Source organism: Calypte anna, chromosome 7 (genome assembly GCF_003957555.1).
Source record: "Calypte anna isolate BGI_N300 chromosome 7, bCalAnn1_v1.p, whole genome shotgun sequence".
Lineage (NCBI taxonomy): Eukaryota > Metazoa > Chordata > Aves > Apodiformes > Trochilidae > Calypte > Calypte anna.
Genome location: NC_044253.1, coordinates 22253302 through 22260807, shown reverse-complemented (window position 1 = coordinate 22260807; position 7506 = coordinate 22253302). Strand labels below are relative to the sequence as shown.

The 7506-nt window shown below is 47.1% G+C and overlaps 1 protein-coding gene across 1 annotated transcript in view; it reads left to right on the top strand.

Annotated features, from left to right (window-relative positions):
• Positions 1-2383: 2383 nt before the first annotated feature.
• Positions 2384-7506, top strand: part of WIPF1 (WAS/WASL interacting protein family member 1) — a 55518-nt gene continuing 50395 nt past the window's right edge. Inside the window, 1 exon segment of the mRNA XM_030454012.1 lies at positions 2384-2501. The gene's annotated coding sequence lies outside the window, so the exon portion shown is untranslated.

Here is a 7506-nt window from a genome sequence, read left to right as displayed (position 1 = left end):
AAAAGGATGATTTGACTTGTTAACATGCGACAAGCCAGACTGATCAACAAGCAAGAGTCCAAAGCATTTTGAAGGCCACTGTAGTGCAGCAATGTGGTCACTGAGTGGATTCCCCAAAAAGGGAGAAACTCTTTCCTAGCAAGAGTTGTCATTGTTTCCTGCCAACCCAGCACAGATCTCCCACCAGTGTGTTTTCCCAACTTCTAACAGCCAAGCAGATCTGTATCAGCATTTGCTATTTATCTTAGATGTAGCCTGGGATAAACATATCACATGCTATTTATCCAGAACATAATCAAGAGGAAGCTGTTTGCCTCTATGCGACTTTTCAGCTAACCAGTGACCCAAATGCAGCATGCTGTTCTTAGGAGCCTCTTGTGGATTTGTGACCCTCTTTAGGGAGCTTCAGACCTGTAAAGGCAGTAAACACAGAGTACCTACTGTTTTTGCATTTGTGAGCTCCATAATTTTTGCTTGCAAGGTAATCTGTGTTGTGTGCACGGGGCAGAAGGGGGTAGAGAGAAAAAATTGTATCTGTTTTTGTGTCCACCTTGTAATGTTCCAAGCATGCAATGACACAGAAACAGAGACATGACCTACATTTAAGCCTGGCAAGATTTGAAACCTTATGCTGAAGGCAAATCAGTAACGCCATTGCTCTTACAGCAGCGTGTCTCACCATAATGCTGTCTTTGGGCAACTGGTCTTGTCCTGCTCAAAACATAGAAAGAAATTGTAGCAAGTTAGCTCAGCACTAAGATCACTCAGTCTTTGTCCTTTCTAGGACATGTTATTACGAGGGAATCAAGAACCCATTTGAATTCTTCAGGACACCTGTCCCTAACATTCATATACTTCAGACAACAGTGTTATGCAGCTGCTTGGCTGGACCATACTCATGCATGGAATAAACAAAACCCATTCAAATTGGTCCAAAATATGAAATCCTACAGAGACAAAAGCATGCAGGATAAATGTGTTGGGTCAAACAGTCACTCAGCTCTTGCTCTTCCAACCCTGCTCCTATCTGCCCAGGCTCCTCTGTTGCATATAATTTGGGCATTTTTCCATCCAAGACCTCAGTGTTGGACTCAAAAGCATTAATAGAATTTTTTTTTCTAGAAAACTTAGTCAAGCTGGGAGGGGAAAAGAAGCAGAATCTATTGCTTGTTTGGCAAAAAAATCTGCATGAGTTAATTGTGGTAAGAAGCACAAATGCCTTTTGGGGCATCATGTAGAGAAGGGTAATTGACCTTCCCACACCTCTGCATACTGCAGACATTAAAAGGGAAAAAGCAAATGCTTCTTTCCCACTATTTAATACATGTTTCTACTCCACTATGTGTATCTCTGCCTGCTGCCTTGCCATTCCCCAGGCTCCACTACCCCTCCCCTGCTGGTTGCTATCAAGGCGGTGGGGGGCGGGCAAGGAAAACGAAGCGTGTGGAGAGTTTTGCGGACAAATAGAGCATCAGGAGCTGGGGCAGGGGGATACCCTGACTAACTGCGGGTCTCCCAGGCAGCCGGGGCGGTGCTGAGCAGGAGCGGGAGGGCAAAGAGCATCGCTTCCCTCAGGCACACTCTGCCGACGGGTGCAGAGGAGGGGACAGAGAGCAGAGCTGCCCATGCCGGTGATGGGTACCTCCAGCCAACCGGTGAGCATTTGAACTGGATGAATCCCTGGAGAAGCTACCAATATGATACAGTACCTAAAGGCTGACTGCCAAGAAGACAGAGACTCCCTTTTTACAAGGAGTCACATGTGAAAGGTAGGGCGTAATGGTGCAAGTTGCTCCAGGGAAGATCTTGATTGGACACAGGAAGAAAATTTTTCTACTATGAGAACAGTTGGACATTGGAATGGATTCCACAGGTACAAAGTGCATATCCCAACACTGGACACTTTTCAGACAGCTTGAGTGGATGCTGAGCCATTGCATCTAAACCATATTGTGACCTAGAAAACGTGGATAGGATGATCCCTGAGGTCCCTTCCAACTTGGTGTTCTATGATAATCACAGTTCAAGTCGTTAGCGCTTAGAGACATGAAAACTTCTCCCTATAACATTGTTATCTTGTTAACTCTGATTAGATTCAACTTCCACCTAACACCTGGGACAGAGGGACAGCAGGTAGGGGCGGGGGGCACGGCCTTCCCCAGGCTGCCTGGCAAGGACCAACCCAGAGGAAAACCTTAAGGGACGGACTGCCAACCGGGGCGATGGCCCTGGGGGCGGGGGAGACGGGGCGGGCACCCACCCGGGGAGGCACCCACCCACCCACCCACCCACGGTGCCAGCACCATCCCCTCCCAACCCCCGTCCGGGTCCGGGGCCTGTGCGGCGGCGCGGGCTGGGGGGGGAGCGGAGCCCCAGAGCCGCGCCGCTTCCTGCCGCTATAAATATCCGCCCGGCCCAACATGTCCCGGCCGCCGCAGCGGCTGGAGCGCTGGCGGGAGCTGCCCGCCCTCCCCTCCAGCCGTCGAGCCCGCCGGAGCGCGGTAAGGGGGCGCGGGGCTTTGCTGCCCGCTCCCGGCAGGGCGGGGGGGTTCGGGCGGAGCGGGGGGGGGGGCTCGGCACCCCCGGCCCTGCGGGGTGCAAGGGTCGGGACTGTCGGCAAGGCAGCAGCAGCTGCGGCTGGCCCTGCCCTGGGAGCCGGGTCCTGCTTCGTGCTTGTTTTCTCTTTCTCTCTTTTCTTCTAGACTGCTCTGTCTCGGGCTGGGACGCGCTCCTCCTGCTTTCCGAAGCCGTGCTGGCGGGGCTGGGATCTCTCCCTGCTTCCCCCTGGCTTTCCTGCTTTCCCCAGGGTTGGGTGCGTGCCCGGGATGGAGGATGGTGGGGGCCTCCGGACACGGCCCCCGGCCCCTACTTAGCAGCTCAGACTGTGCTTCTACCCCGACCTCCAGGGCGGTGGCTGATGGCATCCGTGTCCATCCCTACTGTGGTGCAGCTGAGGCTGTGAAATGATGGCAGGCGTGGCAGGGTGGGGAGAGCCAGGCTGTGGCACACACTGCTGCCCACATGTGTGGCATCCAAGCAGGGTGCCATTACATTCAGTAGCTCACACAGGTGCCTGTGCTGTAGCCTTCCTCCCTCAAGTGCTTTCATCTGCAGCAAATGTTGAGATGAAGCTTGTAGTTACGCTTTATGGTGGAGGCAACTGAAGCAGGTCTCCACCCTCTGAGGGAGTTCTTGGGGGCTCTTTGAAGGAGTCAGGTTTGGGAAACTCAGCTAAACGGTCTTAAAGTTTCGGTTTGTGTTCCCCTTTGTTTGCTCATGCTACTCTAATGGCTGCACTTCATCTTTTAATAAACATCTTCAGCTGTGCAGAACTCACCCTTCTCTGAGCATAAGTTTCCTCCAGCTGCTACCACATGCCCTGCTCCAGCCTCTGATTTAAAACAAAAGTTGTACAGAAGTTGTCTCTGGCATGAAATGGGTTATGCTTGTTCAGGAACCCAATGTGGAGTACTTCTAAATTGCTCTTCTATAGTGCTTCCTTAAAGAAAGGGCTGAAACAAGAGGCTGTTCTCTGCTGTCTTGAACTCCAGAGGATAAGCAGTATGTTTTGCTTTGTGCTTACACCCTTTTTCACTCACTGCCTAGTTTTCCCTCTATTTCTTTGTCCCTTAGCTCCTCCAAGCCAAAACTGGAAGCACAGAGCAGAGGTCCAAGAGGCCATGTCAAAAATAAGATGTCCTTTCAGAGCCTGGTTGGCCTCTGCACGTTACCTACAGCGTAGGGACCCTTGCCTTCAGTAAAGGCAGGAGGGGTGGCTGGGCTGCCATGGAGGGACCCTCTCTGTCGGGCTACCTTCCCAAGTGCTGTTCAGAAGGCTGAGCTGGCGTGTACTTTCCCCTCTGCCAGAGCATGGGAGGAGGAAATACAGCTGTTCAGAGCACGTCTGCCCTCTGTGCAGCAGGAGCACGTGAGGGGAGGACAGATGCAAAAAAAAGGGAGATTCAGGAAGAGAGTATGGGAGAGACTCTGGGGGAGACAGAGGAAAGCTACACATGGAGAGGAAAAGCTTTTTATATGAACACAAGTTTTGTTTAAAAGCTGATTAGTTAGAGCAAAAGCAAATATCCTGAAAATATGAGATTGTATGTCCTGATACAACTACTGCTCCTCCAGAAACCACTGCTTTTCATTCCTTGAGCATTATGTGCATCTTTACTCCTCCCTCTTCTGGTCCCTTCAGCATGCTCTGACCTCGAGCTGAGCAGGACGTTGCCTTTAGCATCTGCTTGTGAAATGTGTAGTTCTCCCTTCTGCATGTAAAATTATTGTTTCCATAGTTGGTTAAGACAAGTTTCCGAGGAATGTGAAGCCAGAGGCACGCTAGTTCCTGTGGTTGGCCTTGACTGGAGTGTGAGCTTTTCAGGGCAGGAGCTGTGCCTTGGAGGCAGTGGTTACTCTCTCTGCACATTACCCCTGGCAGTTTAGGGATTTCTGCCTCTGTTCCTTTCCTTCTCATCTCTCTCTTATCTCTTCTTGCTGCTTACCTGTTCTTCTCCCTGTGCTGTCACTTATTCAGTCTATTCCATGTCACTTATTCAGTCTATTCCAGTTATCCGTGGGGTTGTCCTGTAAGTGGGATTGCTGCAAGGTTCAGCTAGGTGGGTTTAAAACATCTGGAAAAGGAGAGAGGGGAAGAGGAGCAGCTACTCTCTCTGTACATATGCCCCAGTCACCCCTGTGTTGCCTCTCTCCTGCTTTCTGCTTTGAGATTGCTCACCCTGGCAAATGGAAATTGGTGCAGTTTAAGCTTTTTACGTTCTTGCTGTGTACTGCTGCTGCATTAGTATTTCTACTGAAATTACACTTAACTTTCTGCAGCATTACTCTGAGTGGCATAAGGTATCAAGGTGCTGGGGGTTGTATTAGACCTCTCCCTCTCTCTCTCTTTCAAGCCACAGTTATCACAATGTTGTATCAGGTCTTCAGGACTTTGATTCATGTAGTAGAATCATAATTGGAAGCGTGCATCCAGAAAAAGATATTAGCAGCAATTTCCCATCCGTGACAAGTATGACCTTTACATCTGACTTTCAGACCTTCATCAGTGGAGAGGCCACTGATGAGCAGAAGCAATGGTCATCCTTTTGTCATCCTTTTGTGAAGGGAACATGCTGCAGTATTGCTCTCTATTATCTTTAGGGCATAAACTTCTAACAGCTATTAGTTTTCTGCTCTGGCTATATAAACACTGACGGTTTTTTTGTTTTGTTTTGGTTTTTTTTTATTTGGTTTATATACATTTTAGTGAAATGTCCTTATGCAGCAATTTTTAGAAATGTTTTGTGCTAAGTCCATTGAATCTCCATCTGGATAGTGGGCTTTTGTGTAGAAACCATGAGAGAGTGATACAGCAAGGAGACGATTTCTTTGAAGTTTATGCTCTTGCCAACATAAACGTACCTTAGTTGTGGTTACTTCACAGCAGTGAAGTGTTATAAAACTCAAAAAAAAAATTAAAATTTGTGTGCTTCCTACTGACCTCTGTTATTGCTGACTCTAGTATGGACACTTTCTCCTTTATGTTCTGTGCTTTAACATTTGGTCTGTTGGATGTATTGCTAAAGGGACTGTTGGCTATCCTGGTTCAAAATCCATGATGCTGGTTTTATTTGAAGAGAGGGAACATTCTTTATATGGGGAGAAAGTAAGTTTTGGGTTGGTAAAACAGATCTTGGTAATATCAAATATGAGAATACTGGAAGTGGTTGCAAATCTTCAGGGCAGCTACTAGTTCTGTGTGCTGCTAGGTGTGCAATCAACACCTACTTGTTTGGCTCCTTACTTCAAAGATGTATGTGGAAATGTGACTGAGTTACTGTATGATACTGGCTGAGTTGGCAAATAATCCAGAAAAGATATTAAAAGATAAGTTTAATAGTGGTGTCTAGAATAGTGCTTTAGTAGATTATATTGTTTAAAATATTTTGGATGTTTGTTATGACCAGTATGGTAGCAGTGTGGTGCTCTCAGGTAGCACCAGTACATGTGTGTTTATGTTCAGGTATCTGAAGAAAAGGACAGGGAAGGAAATCAATTGATTGGTTACTGCTTTATTAATCTGTTATTACAAGCACTATGCTACCACTGCTGAGTTGTTGAAATCTGAATCATTAAAAGATTATTTTTTCAGTGGCAATAATCCTGAACATCAGGGCTCTGAAAGATACTGCAGCCTCATTAGCCTTGCAGGCACACAGGTCTGAAAGAGCAGCTGTCCTTGGGTCTCCTCCAACTCAGTTCACAAAGATCAGCAAAAAGTGTCTCTGAGGCTAGAGACGCAAGTGGCGAGGGAGCAGTTTCATCTAGATCTGAGACATCAAAGAAAGTTTTTCCTTATTCCTGGAAGGAGATAAACGGGAAGCACAAGGAATAGTGGGGGAGTTTGTTTTGTAATACTTAACTCCACTGTAACCTCCTTAGGATTCTTCTACACTTGTTTCCAATTACACTTAAGTACAATTTGGAGTTACTGTTTAACTTTGTATCTCCTGAAACTGGGCATGTTGCAGAAGCAGAAATTACCGGTACTTAAACTGTTCATGTGGCACCCACCCTCTCTAATCTGTTCAGTGTGTGCCTAGCTCCTGCCCTTTCCTCCTTGGGATTAGTCCCATGTGAAGGGCTTCAGCCCATTTCTCCATGAGAGGGCTCTCCGTACCATTTGAGCTAAACTTGAGTACATTTTTCCTCCTAAAGAAAATACAGGATAGTCTTTAATGGGATGTAAAGGTTAAAATGCTCTTTGCAGGTTCAGCAAGCTCCAAATACCTTGTGCATGTTTCTCTTGTGATGGATAATTATGGAAGTAGAATAATTCCCTCTTCTACCCTCTTTAATAGTTTTGGTGAATGCTGAGCTTGAGTGCTGGAATGCTCTTGCCATGAAGAACATGGCAATTCAGAAATTTCTCTGAATTTTCTTGGACCCTGGCTTAAGAGGGCCAGAATTGAGCCCCAAGGAACTGCATTTTTCAGCTCACTGTGCTACTGCTCATTCAAAAACTGCCAGTAAGGTTCTCCTTAGAGAATGGCCAACTACTGCAACTTGTTGTCCAGAGTCATTGTGGAGCCTGTCCTTGGTCAAAAAGACTGGACAAGGTCTGAGAAATCTGCTTTTAAGCCAGGTTAGCCCTGCTTTGATCTAGCTGATCCAGCAGTTCCTCCTAGCTGCCTGCATGCTATGTTTCAGCATTACTGATAAGCATGACTGCTTTTGTCTGTCCCCAGAACATCTGGGAATAAAAGTGATCTCAAAAGGTCCAAAAATGGCCTTGAAACCTGAATAAAGACATGAAAAAGTGGAAAGCATGGAGAAGCATAGTGTGGGGAAGTGACTCGCCAAAGTCTCCCAGCATCAGGGCAGTGATAGTATTGCCAGAGGATCATAAATCTCCTGACTGGCAGATTAGTGCCTTAGTACTAAATACAGCTAGAAGATGCTGTATTTAAACATAAAACAATCTCCTTTCCCTCCTCAACTACTTCT